The following is a 13,837-nucleotide window of genomic DNA, read 5'->3' on the forward strand; positions in this document are numbered from 1 at the left end:
CTCAAATCGACCATCGGAAAAACATAGGTCCTTTTACATAGCCGAACACACAAATCCCTTATTTACTATCATTCGATTTGAAATTGACCTCAAAATTGAACTTCAAATCCCCAATCCAATAGACCTGCTTCATGCTTTCGATTTGAGCATGAGCAGGTCGGATTGACACAGATACATACAGACATCAGTGAGATACCTGCATATATCTGCCTGGAAAAAGTAATTAAACAGGTAAAAGTTAAAAAATAATTTACTTGAGGTCCCCCCCAAAACAGAACTAGCCCCGGACTGCTAAAACCCAGGTGTGGTTGTCTAAGTACATGGAAAAAATGACGTAGGGTCTCCCTGTACTCAGTACAACCAGCACTGGGCTATGGGAAGCAGGGCTGGTTCTGGATTTAGAGGGAAACATTTTTGTAGGGTCTCCCAGCCACAGCATCAGCCCTGACCGCTAGTCAGCCCAGGCCAGGGATCCCTGGGGAGTTGGAGACCCCTTCAGAAAAAGGAGTCTCCCTCTCAAGGACACCCCTAGCCTAGACTGATAGCCCGGGGCTATCCCCACCACCCCTGGGCGGTGGGTGGCGCGTTGATTGTGTGAGTGATGTGTAAAAATAGAAGTGATAAAACATTGTCTTTCCAGTAGAACTGCAGGTCCCAGCAAGCCTCACCCACATGCTGGTACTTGGAGAACCACAAGTACCAGCATGCGGGGCATTAAGGGCCCACTGGGACCTGTAGTTCACCTGTAAAGAAATGTTGAAAGAAACACACACAGTATAAGTTTAATACATACATACAGACACACACATACTCACCTATATTACCTCCAGTGGTCCCCTTGTACAGTAGGCATCCATGGGTTAAAATAATAAAAGGAAAACCCGACCATCGCATTAAGGAGTAACAATCCTAACCAGAATGATTATTCCTTCCCGAATGAAGCGCACAGACGCGGCTTCCTCCTTTGAAGCTCCATGTCTGTGCATTCATTGGCAGAGAGAGGCCAGGCCCCGCCTCTCAGCCAATGAACGGCTCCTCCATTGTACTCAATGGTGGGAGCCATAGGATAAACTTTAGTTACACTGTAGCAGTGATCAGCGTGTGGTATGTGTAGTAGTGATCGGCGTGTGGTGTGTGTAGTAGTGATCGGCGTGTGGTGTGTGTAGCAGTGATCAGCGTGTGGTGTGTGTAGCAGAGATCAGCGTGTGGTGTGTGTAGCAGTGATCAGCGTGTGGTGTGTGTAGTAGTGATCGGCGTGTGGTGTGTGTAGTAGTGATCAGCGTGTGGTGTGTGTAGCAGTGATCAGCGTGTGGTGTGTGTAGCAGTGATCAGCGTGTGGTGTGTGTAGTAGTGATCAGCGTGTGGTATGTGTAGTAGTGATCACCGTGTGGTGTGTGTAGCAGTGATCAGCGTGTGGTGTGTGTAGTAGTGATCAGCGTGTGGTATGTGTAGTAGTGATCGGCGTGTGGTGTGTGTAGCAGTGATCAGTGTGTGGTGTGTGTAGCAGTGATCAGCGTGTGGTGTGTGTAGCAGTGATCAGCGTGTGGTGTGTGTAGCAGTGATCAGCGTGTGGTGTGTAGCAGTGATCAGCGTGTGGTGTGTAGCAATGATCAGCGTGTGGTGTGTAGCAGTGATCAGCGTGTGGTGTGTAGCAGTGATCAGCGTGTGGTGTGTGCAGCAGTGATCAGCGTGTGGTGTGTGTAGCAGTGATTGGCGTGTGGTGTGTGTAGCAGTGATTGGCGTGTGGTGTGTGTAGCAGTGATTGGCGTGTGGTGTGTGTAGCAGTGATTGGCGTGTGGCGTGTGATGTGTGTAGCAGTGATCAGGGTGTGGTATGTGTAGCAGTGATCGGCGTGTGGTGTGTGTAGTAGTGATCGGCGTGTGGTGTGTGTAGCAGTGATCAGCGTGTGGTGTGTGTAGCAGAGATCAGCGTGTGGTGTGTGTAGCAGTGATCAGCGTGTGGTGTGTGTAGTAGTGATCGGCGTGTGGTGTGTGTAGTAGTGATCAGCGTGTGGTGTGTGTAGCAGTGATCAGCGTGTGGTGTGTGTAGCAGTGATCAGCGTGTGGTGTGTGTAGTAGTGATCAGCGTGTGGTATGTGTAGTAGTGATCGCCGTGTGGTGTGTGTAGCAGTGATCAGCGTGTGGTGTGTGTAGTAGTGATCAGCGTGTGGTATGTGTAGTAGTGATCGGCGTGTGGTGTGTGTAGCAGTGATCAGTGTGTGGTGTGTGTAGCAGTGATCAGCGTGTGGTGTGTGTAGCAGTGATCAGCGTGTGGTGTGTGTAGCAGTGATCAGCGTGTGGTGTGTAGCAGTGATCAGCGTGTGGTGTGTAGCAATGATCAGCGTGTGGTGTGTAGCAGTGATCAGCGTGTGGTGTGTAGCAGTGATCAGCGTGTGGTGTGTGCAGCAGTGATCAGCGTGTGGTGTGTGTAGCAGTGATTGGCGTGTGGTGTGTGTAGCAGTGATTGGCGTGTGGTGTGTGTAGCAGTGATTGGCGTGTGGTGTGTGTAGCAGTGATTGGCGTGTGGCGTGTGATGTGTGTAGCAGTGATCAGGGTGTGGTGTGTGTAGCAGTGATCAGCGTGTGGTGTGTGTAGTAGTGATCAGCGTGTGGTGTGTGTAGCAGTGATTGGCGTGTGGTGTGTGTAGCAGTGATTGGCGTGTGGCGTGTGATGTGTGTAGCAGTGATCAGGGTGTGGTGTGTGTAGCAGTGATCAGCGTGTGGTGTGTGTAGTAGTGATCGGCGTGTGGTGTGTGTAGCAGTGATTGGCGTGTGGTGTGTGTAGCAGTGATCGGCGTGTGGTGAGTGTAGCAGAGATCGGCGTGTGGTGTGTGTAGCAGTGATCGGCGTGTGGTGTGTGTAGCAGTGATCGGCGTGTGGTGTGTGTAGCAGTGATCGGCGTGTGGTGTGTGTAGCAGTGATCGGCGTGTGGTGTGTGTGTAGCAGTGATCGGCGTGTGGTGTGTGTAGCAGTGATCAGCGTGTGGTGTGTAGCAGTGATCAGCGTGTGGTGTGTGTAGCAGTGATCAGCGTGTGGTGTGTAGCAGTGATCAGCAGTGATCAGCGTGTGGTGTGTGCAGCAGTGATCAGCGTGTGGTGTGTGTAGCAGTGATTGGCATGTGGTGTGTGTAGCAGTGATTGGAGTGTGGTGTGTGTAGCAGTGATTGGCGTGTGGTGTGTGTAGCAGTGATTGGCGTGTGGCGTGTGATGTGTGTAGCAGTGATCAGGGTGTGGTGTGTGTAGCAGTGATCAGCGTGTGGTGTGTGTAGTAGTGATCAGCGTGTGGTGTGTGTAGCAGTGATTGGCGTGTGGTGTGTTTAGCAGTGATTGGCGTGTGGTGTGTGTAGCAGTGATCGGAGTGTGATGTGTGTAGCAGTGATCAGGGTGTGGTGTGTGTAGCAGTGATCAGCGTGTGGTGTGTGTAGCAGTGATCAGCGTGTGGTGTGTGTAGCAGTGATCAGGGTGTGGTGTGTGTAGCAGTGATCAGCGTGTGGTCTGTGTAGCAGTGATCAGCGTGTGGTGTGTGTAGCAGTGATCGGCGTGTGGTGTGTGTGTAGCAGTGATCAGCGTGTGGTGTGTGTAGCAGTGATCAGCGTGTGGTGTGTGTAGCAGTGATCAGCGTGTGGTGTGTGTAGCAGTGATCAGCGTGTGGTGTGTGTAGCAGAGATCAGCGTGTGGTGTGTGTAGCAGTGATCAGCGTGTGGTGTGTGTAGCAGAGATCAGCGTGTGGTGTGTGTAGCAGTGATCAGCGTGTGGTGTGTGTAGTAGTGATCGGCGTGTGGTGTGTGTAGTAGTGATCGGCGTGTGGTGTGTGTAGCAGTGATCAGCGTGTGGTGTGTGTAGTAGTGATCAGCGTGTGGTATGTGTAGTAGTGATCGGCGTGTGGTGTGTGTAGCAGTGATCAGTGTGTGGTGTGTGTAGCAGTGATCAGCGTGTGGTGTGTGTAGCAGTGATCAGCGTGTGGTGTGTGTAGCAGTGATCAGCGTGTGGTGTGTAGCAGTGATCAGCGTGTGGTGTGTAGCAGTGATCAGCGTGTGGTGTGTAGCAGTGATCAGCGTGTGGTGTGTAGCAGTGATCAGCGTGTGGTGTGTGCAGCAGTGATCAGCGTGTGGTGTGTGTAGCAGTGATTGGCGTGTGGTGTGTGTAGCAGTGATTGGCGTGTGGTGTGTGTAGCAGTGATTGGCGTGTGGTGTGTGTAGCAGTGATTGGCGTGTGGCGTGTGATGTGTGTAGCAGTGATCAGGGTGTGGTGTGTGTAGCAGTGATCAGCGTGTGGTGTGTGTAGTAGTGATCAGCGTGTGGTGTGTGTAGCAGTGATTGGCGTGTGGTGTGTGTAGCAGTGATTGGCGTGTGGCGTGTGATGTGTGTAGCAGTGATCAGGGTGTGGTGTGTGTAGCAGTGATCAGCGTGTGGTGTGTGTAGTAGTGATCAGCGTGTGGTGTGTGTAGCAGTGATTGGCGTGTGATGTGTGTAGCAGTGATCAGGGTGTGGTGTGTGTAGCAGTGATCAGCGTGTGGTGTGTGTAGTAGTGATCGGCGTGTGGTGTGTGTAGCAGTGATTGGCGTGTGGTGTGTGTAGCAGTGATCGGCGTGTGGTGAGTGTAGCAGAGATCGGCGTGTGGTGTGTGTAGCAGTGATCGGCGTGTGGTGTGTGTAGCAGTGATCGGCGTGTGGTGTGTGTAGCAGTGATCGGCGTGTGGTGTGTGTAGCAGTGATCGGCGTGTGGTGTGTGTGTAGCAGTGATCGGCGTGTGGTGTGTGTAGCAGTGATCAGCGTGTGGTGTGTGTAGCAGTGATCAGCATGTGGTGTGTGTAGCAGTGATCGGCGTGTGGTGTGTGTAGCAGTGATCAGCGTGTGGTGTGTAGCAGTGATCAGCGTGTGGTGTGTGTAGCAGTGATCAGCGTGTGGTGTGTGTAGTAGTGATCAGCGTGTGGTGTGTGTAGCAGTGATCAGCGTGTGGTGTGTGTAGTAGTGATCAGCGTGTGGTGTGTGTAGCAGTGATTGGCGTGTGGTGTGTTTAGCAGTGATTGGCGTGTGGTGTGTGTGTAGCAGTGATCGGAGTGTGATGTGTGTAGCAGTGATCAGGGTGTGGTGTGTGTAGCAGTGATCAGCGTGTGGTGTGTGTAGCAGTGATCAGCGTGTGGTCTGTGTAGCAGTGATCAGCGTGTGGTGTGTGTAGCAGTGATCGGCGTGTGGTGTGTGTGTAGCAGTGATCGGCGTGTGGTGTGTGTGTATCAGTGATCGGCGTGTGGTGTGTGTAGCAGTGATCAGCGTGTGGTGTGTGTAGCAGTGATCAGCGTGTGGTGTGTGTAGCAGTGATCAGCGTGTGGTGTGTGTAGCAGTGATCAGCGTGTGGTGTGTGTAGCAGTGATCAGCGTGTGGTGTGTGTAGCAGTGATCAGCGTGTGGTGTGTGTAGCAGTGATCAGCGTGTGGTGTGTGTAGCAGTGATCAGCGTGTGGTGTGTGTAGCAGTGATCAGCGTGTGGTGTGTGTAGTAGGGTGTGGTGTGTGTGTAGCAGTGATTGGCGTGTGGTGTGTGTAGCAGTGATTGGCGTGCGGTGTGTGTAGCAGTGATCAGTGTGCGGTGTGTGTAGCAGTGATCGGCGTGTGGTGTGTGTAGCAGTGATCAGGGTGTGGTGTGTGTAGCAGTGATCAGGGTGTGGTGTGTGTAGCAGTGATCAGGGTGTGGTGTGTGTAGCAGTGATCAGCGTGTGGTGTGTGTAGCAGTGATCAGCGTGTGGTGTGTGTAGTAGTGATCAGCGTGTTGTGTGTGTAGCAGTGATCAGCGTGTGGTGTGTGTAGCAGTGATCAGCGTGTGGTGTGTGTAGCAGTGATCAGCGTGTGGTGTGTGTGTAGCAGTGATCAGCGTGTGGTGTGTGTGTAGCAGTGATCAGCGTGTGGTGTGTGTAGCAGAGATCAGCGTGTGGTGTGTGTAGTAGTGATCAGCGTGTGGTGTGTGTAGCAGTGATCAGCGTGTGGTGTGTGTAGCAGTGATCAGCGTGTGGTGTGTGTGTAGCAGTGATCAGCGTGTGGTGTGTGTAGCAGTGATCAGCGGGTGGTGTGTGTAGCAGTGATCGGCGTGTGGTGTGTGTAGCAGTGATCGGCGTGTGGTGTGTGTAGCAGTGATCGGCGTGTGGTGTGTGTAGCAGTGATCGGCGTGTGGTGTGTGTAGCAGTGATCGGCGTGTGGTGTGTGTAGCAGTGATCAGCGTGTGGTGTGTGTAGCAGTGATCAGCGTGTGGTGTGTGTAGCAGTGATCAGCGTGTGGTGTGTGTAGCAGTGATCAGCGTGTGGTGTGTGTAGCAGTGATCAGCGTGAGGTGTGTGTAGTCGGGTGTGGTGTGTGTGTAGCAGTGATCAGCGTGTGGTGTGTGTAGCAGTGATCAGCGTGTGGTGTGTGTAGCAGTGATCAGCGTGAGGTGTGTGTAGTAGGGTGTGGTGTGTGTGTAGCAGTGATCAGCGTGTGGTGTGTGTAGCAGTGATTGGCGTGTGGTGTGTGTAGCAGTGATCAGCGTGTGGTGTGTGTGTAGCAGTGATCAGCGTGTGGTGTGTGTTGCAGTGATCAGCGTGTGGTGTGTGTAGCAGTGATCAGCGTGTGGTGTGTGTAGCAGTGATCAGCGTGTGGTGTGTGTGTAGCAGTGATCAGCGTGTGGTGTGTGTAGCAGTGATCAGCGTGTGGTGTGTGTAGCAGTGATCAGCGTGTGGTGTGTGTAGCAGTGATCAGCGTGTGGTGTGTGTAGCAGTGATCAGCGTGTGGTGTGTGTAGCAGTGATCAGCGTGTGGTGTGTGTAGCAGTGATTGGAGTGTGGTGTGTGTAGCAGTGATCAGCGTGTGGTGTGTGTAGCAGTGATCAGCGTGTGGTGTGTGTAGCAGTGATCAGCGTGCGGTGTGTGTAGCAGTCATCAGTGTGTGGTGTGTGTGTAGCAGTGATCAGCGTGTGGTGTGTGTAGCAGTGATCAGCGTGTGGTGTGTGTGGTGTGTGTGTAGCAGTGATTGGCGTGTGGTGTGTGTAGCAGTGATTGGCGTGTGGTGTGTGTAGCAGTGATTGGCGTGGTGTGTGTGTAGCAGTGATCAGCGTGTGGTGTGTGTAGCAGTGATCAGCGTGTGGTGTGTGTAGCAGTGATCAGCGTGTGGTGTGTGTAGCAGTGATCGGCGTGTGGTGTGTGTAGCAGTGATCAGCGTGTGGTGTGTGTAGCAGTGATTGGCGTGTGGTGTGTGTAGCAGTGATTGGCGTGTGGTGTGTGTAGCAGTGATCAGCGTGCGGTGTGTGTAGCAGTCATCAGTGTGTGGTGTGTGTGTAGCAGTGATCAGCGTGTGGTGTGTGTAGCAGTGATCAGCGTGTGGTGTGTGTGTAGCAGTGATCGGCGTGTGGTGTGTGTAGCAGTGATCAGCGTGCGGTGTGTGTAGCAGTCATCAGTGTGTGGTGTGTGTGTAGCAGTGATCAGCGTGTGGTGTGTGTAGCAGTGATCAGCGTGTGGTGTGTGTGGTGTGTGTGTAGCAGTGATTGGCGTGTGGTGTGTGTAGCAGTGATTGGCGTGTGGTGTGTGTAGCAGTGATTGGCGTGGTGTGTGTGTAGCAGTGATCAGCGTGTGGTGTGTGTAGCAGTGATCAGCGTGTGGTGTGTGTAGCAGTGATTGGCGTGTGGTGTGTGTAGCAGTCATCAGTGTGTGGTGTGTATGTAGCAGTGATCGGCGTGTGGTGTGTGTAGCAGTGATTGGCGTGTGGTGTTTGTAGCAGTGATCGGAGTGTGATGTGTGTAGCAGTGATCAGGGTGTGGTGTGTGTAGCAGTGATCAGCGTGTGGTGTGTGTAGCAGAGATCAGCGTGTGGTGTGTGTAGCAGAGATCAGCGTGTGGTGTGTGTAGCAGTGATCAGCGTGTGGTGTGTGTAGCAGTGATCAGCGTGTGGTGTGTGTAGCAGTGATCAGCGTGTGGTGTGTGTAGCAGTGATCAGCGTGTGGTGTGTGTAGCAGTGATCAGCGTGTGGTGTGTGTAGCAGTGATCAGCGTGTGGTGTGTGTAGCAGTGATCAGCGTGTGGTGTGTGTAGCAGTGATCAGCGTGTGGTGTGTGTAGCAGTGATCAGCGTGTGGTGTGTGTAGCAGTGATCAGCGTGTGGTGTGTGTAGCGGTGATCAGCGTGTGGTGTGTGTAGTAGGGTGTGGTGTGTGTGTAGCAGTGATTGGCGTGTGGTGTGTGTAGCAGTGATTGGCGTGCGGTGTGTGTAGCAGTGATCAGTGTGCGGTGTGTGTAGCAGTGATCGGCGTGTGGTGTGTGTAGCAGTGATCGGCGTGTGGTGTGTGTAGCAGTGATCGGCGTGTGGTGTGTGTAGCAGTGATCAGCGTGTGGTGTGTGTGTACCAGTGATCGGCGTGTGGTGTGTGTAGCAGTGATCAGCGTGTGGTGTGTGTAGCAGTGATCAGCGTGTGATGTGTGTAGCAGTGATCAGCGTGTGGTGTGTGTAGTAGTGATCAGCGTGTGGTGTGTGTAGCAGTGATCAGCGTGTGGTGTGTGTAGCAGTGATCAGCGTGTGGTGTGTGTAGCAGTGATCAGCGTGTGGTGTGTGTGTAGTAGTGATCAGCGTGTGGTGTGTGTAGCAGTGATCAGCGTGTGGTGTGTGTAGCAGTGATCAGCGTGTGGTGTGTGTAGCAGTGATCAGCGTGTGGTGTGTGTGTAGCAGTGATCAGCGTGTGGTGTGTGTAGCAGTGATCAGCGGGTGGTGTGTGTAGCAGTGATCGGCGTGTGGTGTGTGTAGCAGTGATCGGTGTGTGGTGTGTGTAGCAGTGATCGGCGTGTGGTGTGTGTTGCAGTGATCAGCGTGTGGTGTGTGTAGCAGTGATCAGCGTGTGGTGTGTGTAGCAGTGATCAGCGTCTGGTGTGTGTAGCAGTGATCAGCGTGTGGTGTGTGTAGCAGTGATCAGCGTGTGGTGTGTGTAGCAGTGATCAGCGTGTGGTGTGTGTAGCAGTGATCAGCGTGAGGTGTGTGTAGTAGGGTGTGGTGTGTGTGTAGCAGTGATTGGCGTGTGGTGTGTGTAGCAGTGATCAGCGTGTGGTGTGTGTAGCAGTGATCAGCGTGTGGTGTGTGTAGCAGTGATCGGCGTGTGGTGTGTGTAGCAGTGATCAGCGTGCGGTGTGTGTAGCAGTCATCAGTGTGTGGTGTGTGTGTAGCAGTGATCAGCGTGTGGTGTGTGTAGCAGTGATCAGCGTGTGGTGTGTGTGGTGTGTGTGTAGCAGTGATTGGCGTGTGGTGTGTGTAGCAGTGATTGGCGTGTGGTGTGTAGCAGTGATTGGCGTGGTGTGTGTGTAGCAGTGATCAGCGTGTGGTGTGTGTAGCAGTGATCAGCGTGTGGTGTGTGTAGCAGTGATCAGCGTGTGGTGTGTGTAGCAGTGATCGGCGTGTGGTGTGTGTAGCAGTGATCAGCGTGTGGTGTGTGTAGCAGTGATTGGCGTGTGGTGTGTGTAGCAGTGATTGGCGTGCGGTGTGTGTAGCAGTGATCAGCGTGTGGTGTGTGTAGCAGTGATCAGCGTGTGGTGTGTGTGTAGCAGTGATCGGCGTGTGGTGTGTGTAGCAGTGATCAGCGTGCGGTGTGTGTAGCAGTCATCAGTGTGTGGTGTGTGTGTAGCAGTGATCAGCGTGTGGTGTGTGTAGCAGTGATCAGCGTGTGGTGTGTGTGGTGTGTGTGTAGCAGTGATTGGCGTGTGGTGTGTGTAGCAGTGATTGGCGTGTGGTGTGTGTAGCAGTGATTGGCGTGGTGTGTGTGTAGCAGTGATCGGCGTGTGGTGTGTGTAGCAGTGATCAGCGTGTGGTGTGTGTAGCAGTGATCAGCGTGTGGTGTGTGTAGCAGTGATTGGCGTGTGGTGTGTGTAGCAGTGATCAGCGTGCGGTGTGTGTAGCAGTCATCAGTGTGTGGTGTGTGTGTAGCAGTGATCAGCGTGTGGTGTGTGTAGCAGTGATCAGCGTGTGGTGTGTGTGGTGTGTGTGTAGCAGTGATTGGCGTGTGGTGTGTGTAGCAGTGATTGGCGTGTGGTGTGTGTAGCAGTGATCGGCGTGTGGTGTGTGTAGCAGTGATTGGCGTGGTGTGTGTGTAGCAGTGATCGGCGTGTGGTGTGTGTAGCAGTGATCAGCGTGTGGTGTGTGTAGCAGTGATTGGCGTGTGGTGTGTGTAGCAGTGATCAGCGTGTGGTGTGTGTAGCAGTGATCAGCGTGTGGTGTGTGTAGCAGTGATCGGCGTGTGGTGTGTGTAGCAGTGATCAGCGTGCGGTGTGTGTAGCAGTCATCAGTGTGTGGTGTGTGTGTAGCAGTGATCAGCGTGTGGTGTGTGTAGCAGTGATCAGCGTGTGGTGTGTGTGGTGTGTGTGTAGCAGTGATTGGCGTGTGGTGTGTGTAGCAGTGATTGGCGTGTGGTGTGTGTAGCAGTGATTGGCGTGGTGTGTGTGTAGCAGTGATCAGCGTGTGGTGTGTGTGTAGCAGTGATCAGCGTGTGGTGTGTGTAGCAGTGATCAGCGTGTGGTGTGTGTAGCAGTGATCAGCGTGTGGTGTGTGTAGCAGTGATTGGCGTGTGGTGTGTGTAGCAGTGATCAGCGTGTGGTGTGTGTAGCAGTGATTGGCGTGTGGTGTGTGTAGCAGTGATCGGCGTGCGGTGTGTGTAGCAGTCATAAGTGTGTGGTGTGTGTGTAGCAGTGATCAGCGTGTGGTGTGTGTAGCAGTGATCAGCGTGTGGTGTGTGTGTAGCAGTGATTGGCGTGTGGTGTGTGTAGCAGTGATTGGCGTGTGGTGTGTGTAGCAGTGATCGGCGTGTGGTGTGTGTAGCAGTGATCGGCGTGTGGTGTGTGTAGCAGTGATCGGCGTGTGGTGTGTGTAGCAGTGATCGGCGTGTGGTGTGTGTAGCAGTGATCGGCGTGTGGTGTGTGTAGCAGTGATCGGCGTGTGGTGTGTGTAGCAGTGATCGGCGTGTGGTGTGTGTAGCAGTGATCGGCGTGTGGTGTGTGTAGTAGTGATCGGCGTGTGGTGTGTGTAGCAGTGATCGGCGTGTGGTGTGTGTACCAGTGATCGGCGTGTGGTGTGTGTAGCAGTGATCGGCGTGTGGTGTGTGTAGCAGTGATCGGCGTGTGGTGTGTGTAGCAGTGATCGGCGTGTGGTGTGTGTAGCAGTGATCGGCGTGTGGTGTGTGTAGCAGTGATCGGCGTGTGGTGTGTGTAGCAGTGATCGGCGTGTGGTGTGTGTAGCAGTGATCGGCGTGTGGTGTGTGTAGCAGTGATCGGCGTGTGGTGTGTGTAGCAGTGATTGGCGTGTGGTGTGTGTAGCAGTGATTGGCGTGTGGTGTGTGTAGCAGTGATTGGCGTGTGGTGTGTGTAGTAGTGATCGGCGTGTGGTGTGTGTAGCAGTGATCGGCGTGCGGTGTGTGTAGCAGTCATCAGTGTGTGGTGTGTGTGTAGCAGTGATCAGCGTGTGGTGTGTGTAGCAGTGATCAGCGTGTGGTGTGTGTGGTGTGTGTGTAGCAGTGATTGGCGTGTGGTGTGTGTAGCAGTGATTGGCGTGTGGTGTGTGTAGCAGTGATTGGCGTGTGGTGTGTGTGTAGCAGTGATCAGCGTGTGGTGTGTGTGTAGCAGTGATCAGCGTGTGGTGTGTGTTGCAGTGATCAGCGTGTGGTGTGTGTAGCAGTGATCAGCGTGTGGTGTGTGTAGCAGTGATCAGCGTGTGGTGTGTGTAGCAGTGATTGGCGTGTGGTGTGTGTAGCAGTGATTGGCGTGATCGGCGTGTGGTGTGTGTAGCAGTGATTGGCGTGTGGTGTGTGTAGCAGTGATTGGCGTGTGGTGTGTGTAGCAGTGATTGGCGTGTGGTGTGTGTAGCAGTGATTGGCGTGTGGTGTGTGTAGCAGTGATTGGCGTGTGGTGTGTGTAGCAGTGATTGGTGTGTGGTGTGTGTAGCAGTGATCGGCGTGTGGTGTGTGTAGCAGTGATCGGCGTGTGGTGTGTGTAGCAGTGATCGGCGTGTGGTGTGTGTAGCAGTGATCGGCGTTTGGTGTGTGTAGCAGTGATTGGCGTGTGCTGTGTGTAGCAGTGATTGGCGTGTGGTGTGTGTAGCAGTGATCGGCGTGTGGTGTGTGAAGTAGTGATCGGCGTGTGGTGTGTGTAGCAGTGACTGGCGTGTGGTGTGTGTAGCAGTGATCGGCGTGTGGTGTGTGTAGCAGTGATCGGCGTGTGGTGTGTGTAGCAGTGATCGGCGTGTGGTGTGTGTAGCAGTGATCGGCGTGTGGTGTGTGTAGCAGTGATCGGCGTGTGGTGTGTGTGTAGCAGTGATCGGCGTGTGGTGTGTGTAGCAGTGATCGGCGTGTGGTGTGTGTAGCAGTGATCGGCGTGTGGTGTGTGTAGCAGTGATCGGCGTGTGGTGTGTGTAGCAGTGATCGGCGTGTGGTGTGTGTAGCAGTGATCGGCGTGTGGTGTGTGTAGCAGTGATCGGCGTGTGGTGTGTGTAGCAGTGATCGGCGTGTGGTGTGTGTAGCAGTGATCGGCGTGTGGTGTGTGTAGCAGTGATCGGCGTGTGGTGTGTGTAGCAGTGATCGGCGTGTGGTGTGTGTAGCAGTGATCGGCGTGTGGTGTGTGTAGCAGTGATCGGCGTGTGGTGTGTGTAGTAGTGATCGGCGTGTGGTGTGTGTACCAGTGATCGGCGTGTGGTGTGTGTACCAGTGATCGGCGTGTGGTGTGTGTAGCAGTGATCGGCGTGTGGTGTGTGTAGCAGTGATCGGCGTGTGGTGTGTGTAGCAGTGATCGGCGTGTGGTGTGTGTAGCAGTGATCGGCGTGTGGTGTGTGTAGCAGTGATCGGCGTGTGGTGTGTGTAGCAGTGATCGGCGTGTGGTGTGTGTAGCAGTGATCGGCGTGTGGTGTGTGTAGCAGTGATCGGCGTGTGGTGTGTGTAGCAGTGATTGGCGTGTGGTGTGTGTAGCAGTGATTGGCGTGTGGTGTGTGTAGCAGTGATTGGCGTGTGGTGTGTTATAGTGATCGGCGTGTGGTGTGTGTAGCAGTGATCGGCGTGCGGTGTGTGTAGCAGTCATCAGTGTGTGGTGTGTGTGTAGCAGTGATCAGCGTGTGGTGTGTGTAGCAGTGATCAGCGTGTGGTGTGTGTGGTGTGTGTGTAGCAGTGATTGGCGTGTGGTGTGTGTAGCAGTGATTGGCGTGTGGTGTGTGTAGCAGTGATTGGCGTGTGGTGTGTGTGTAGCAGTGATCAGCGTGTGGTGTGTGTGTAGCAGTGATCAGCGTGTGGTGTGTGTTGCAGTGATCAGCGTGTGGTGTGTGTAGCAGTGATCAGCGTGTGGTGTGTGTAGCAGTGATCAGCGTGTGGTGTGTGTGTAGCAGTGATTGGCGTGTGGTGTGTGTAGCAGTGATTGGCGTGATCGGCGTGTGGTGTGTGTAGCAGTGATTGGCGTGTGGTGTGTGTAGCAGTGATTGGCGTGTGGTGTGTGTAGCAGTGATTGGCGTGTGGTGTGTGTAGCAGTGATTGGCGTGTGGTGTGTGTAGCAGTGATTGGCGTGTGGTGTGTGTAGCAGTGATTGGAGTGTGGTGTGTGTAGCAGTGATTGGCGTGTGGTGTGTGTAGCAGTGATTGGCGTGTGGTGTGTGTAGCAGTGATTGGTGTGTGGTGTGTGTAGCAGTGATTGGCGTGTGGTGTGTGTAGCAGTGATCGGCGTGTGGTGTGTGTAGCAGTGATCGGCGTGTGGTGTGTGTAGCAGTGATCGGCGTTTGGTGTGTGTAGCAGTGATTGGCGTGTGGTGTGTGTAGCAGTGATTGGCGTGTGGTGTGTGTAGCAGTGATCGGCGTGTGGTGTGTGAAGTAGTGATCGGCGTGTGGTGTGT

This window comes from Taudactylus pleione, unplaced genomic scaffold (assembly GCF_031769625.1).
Source record: "Taudactylus pleione unplaced genomic scaffold, aTauple2 ptg000770l, whole genome shotgun sequence".
Taxonomy (NCBI): Eukaryota; Metazoa; Chordata; class Amphibia; order Anura; family Myobatrachidae; genus Taudactylus; species Taudactylus pleione.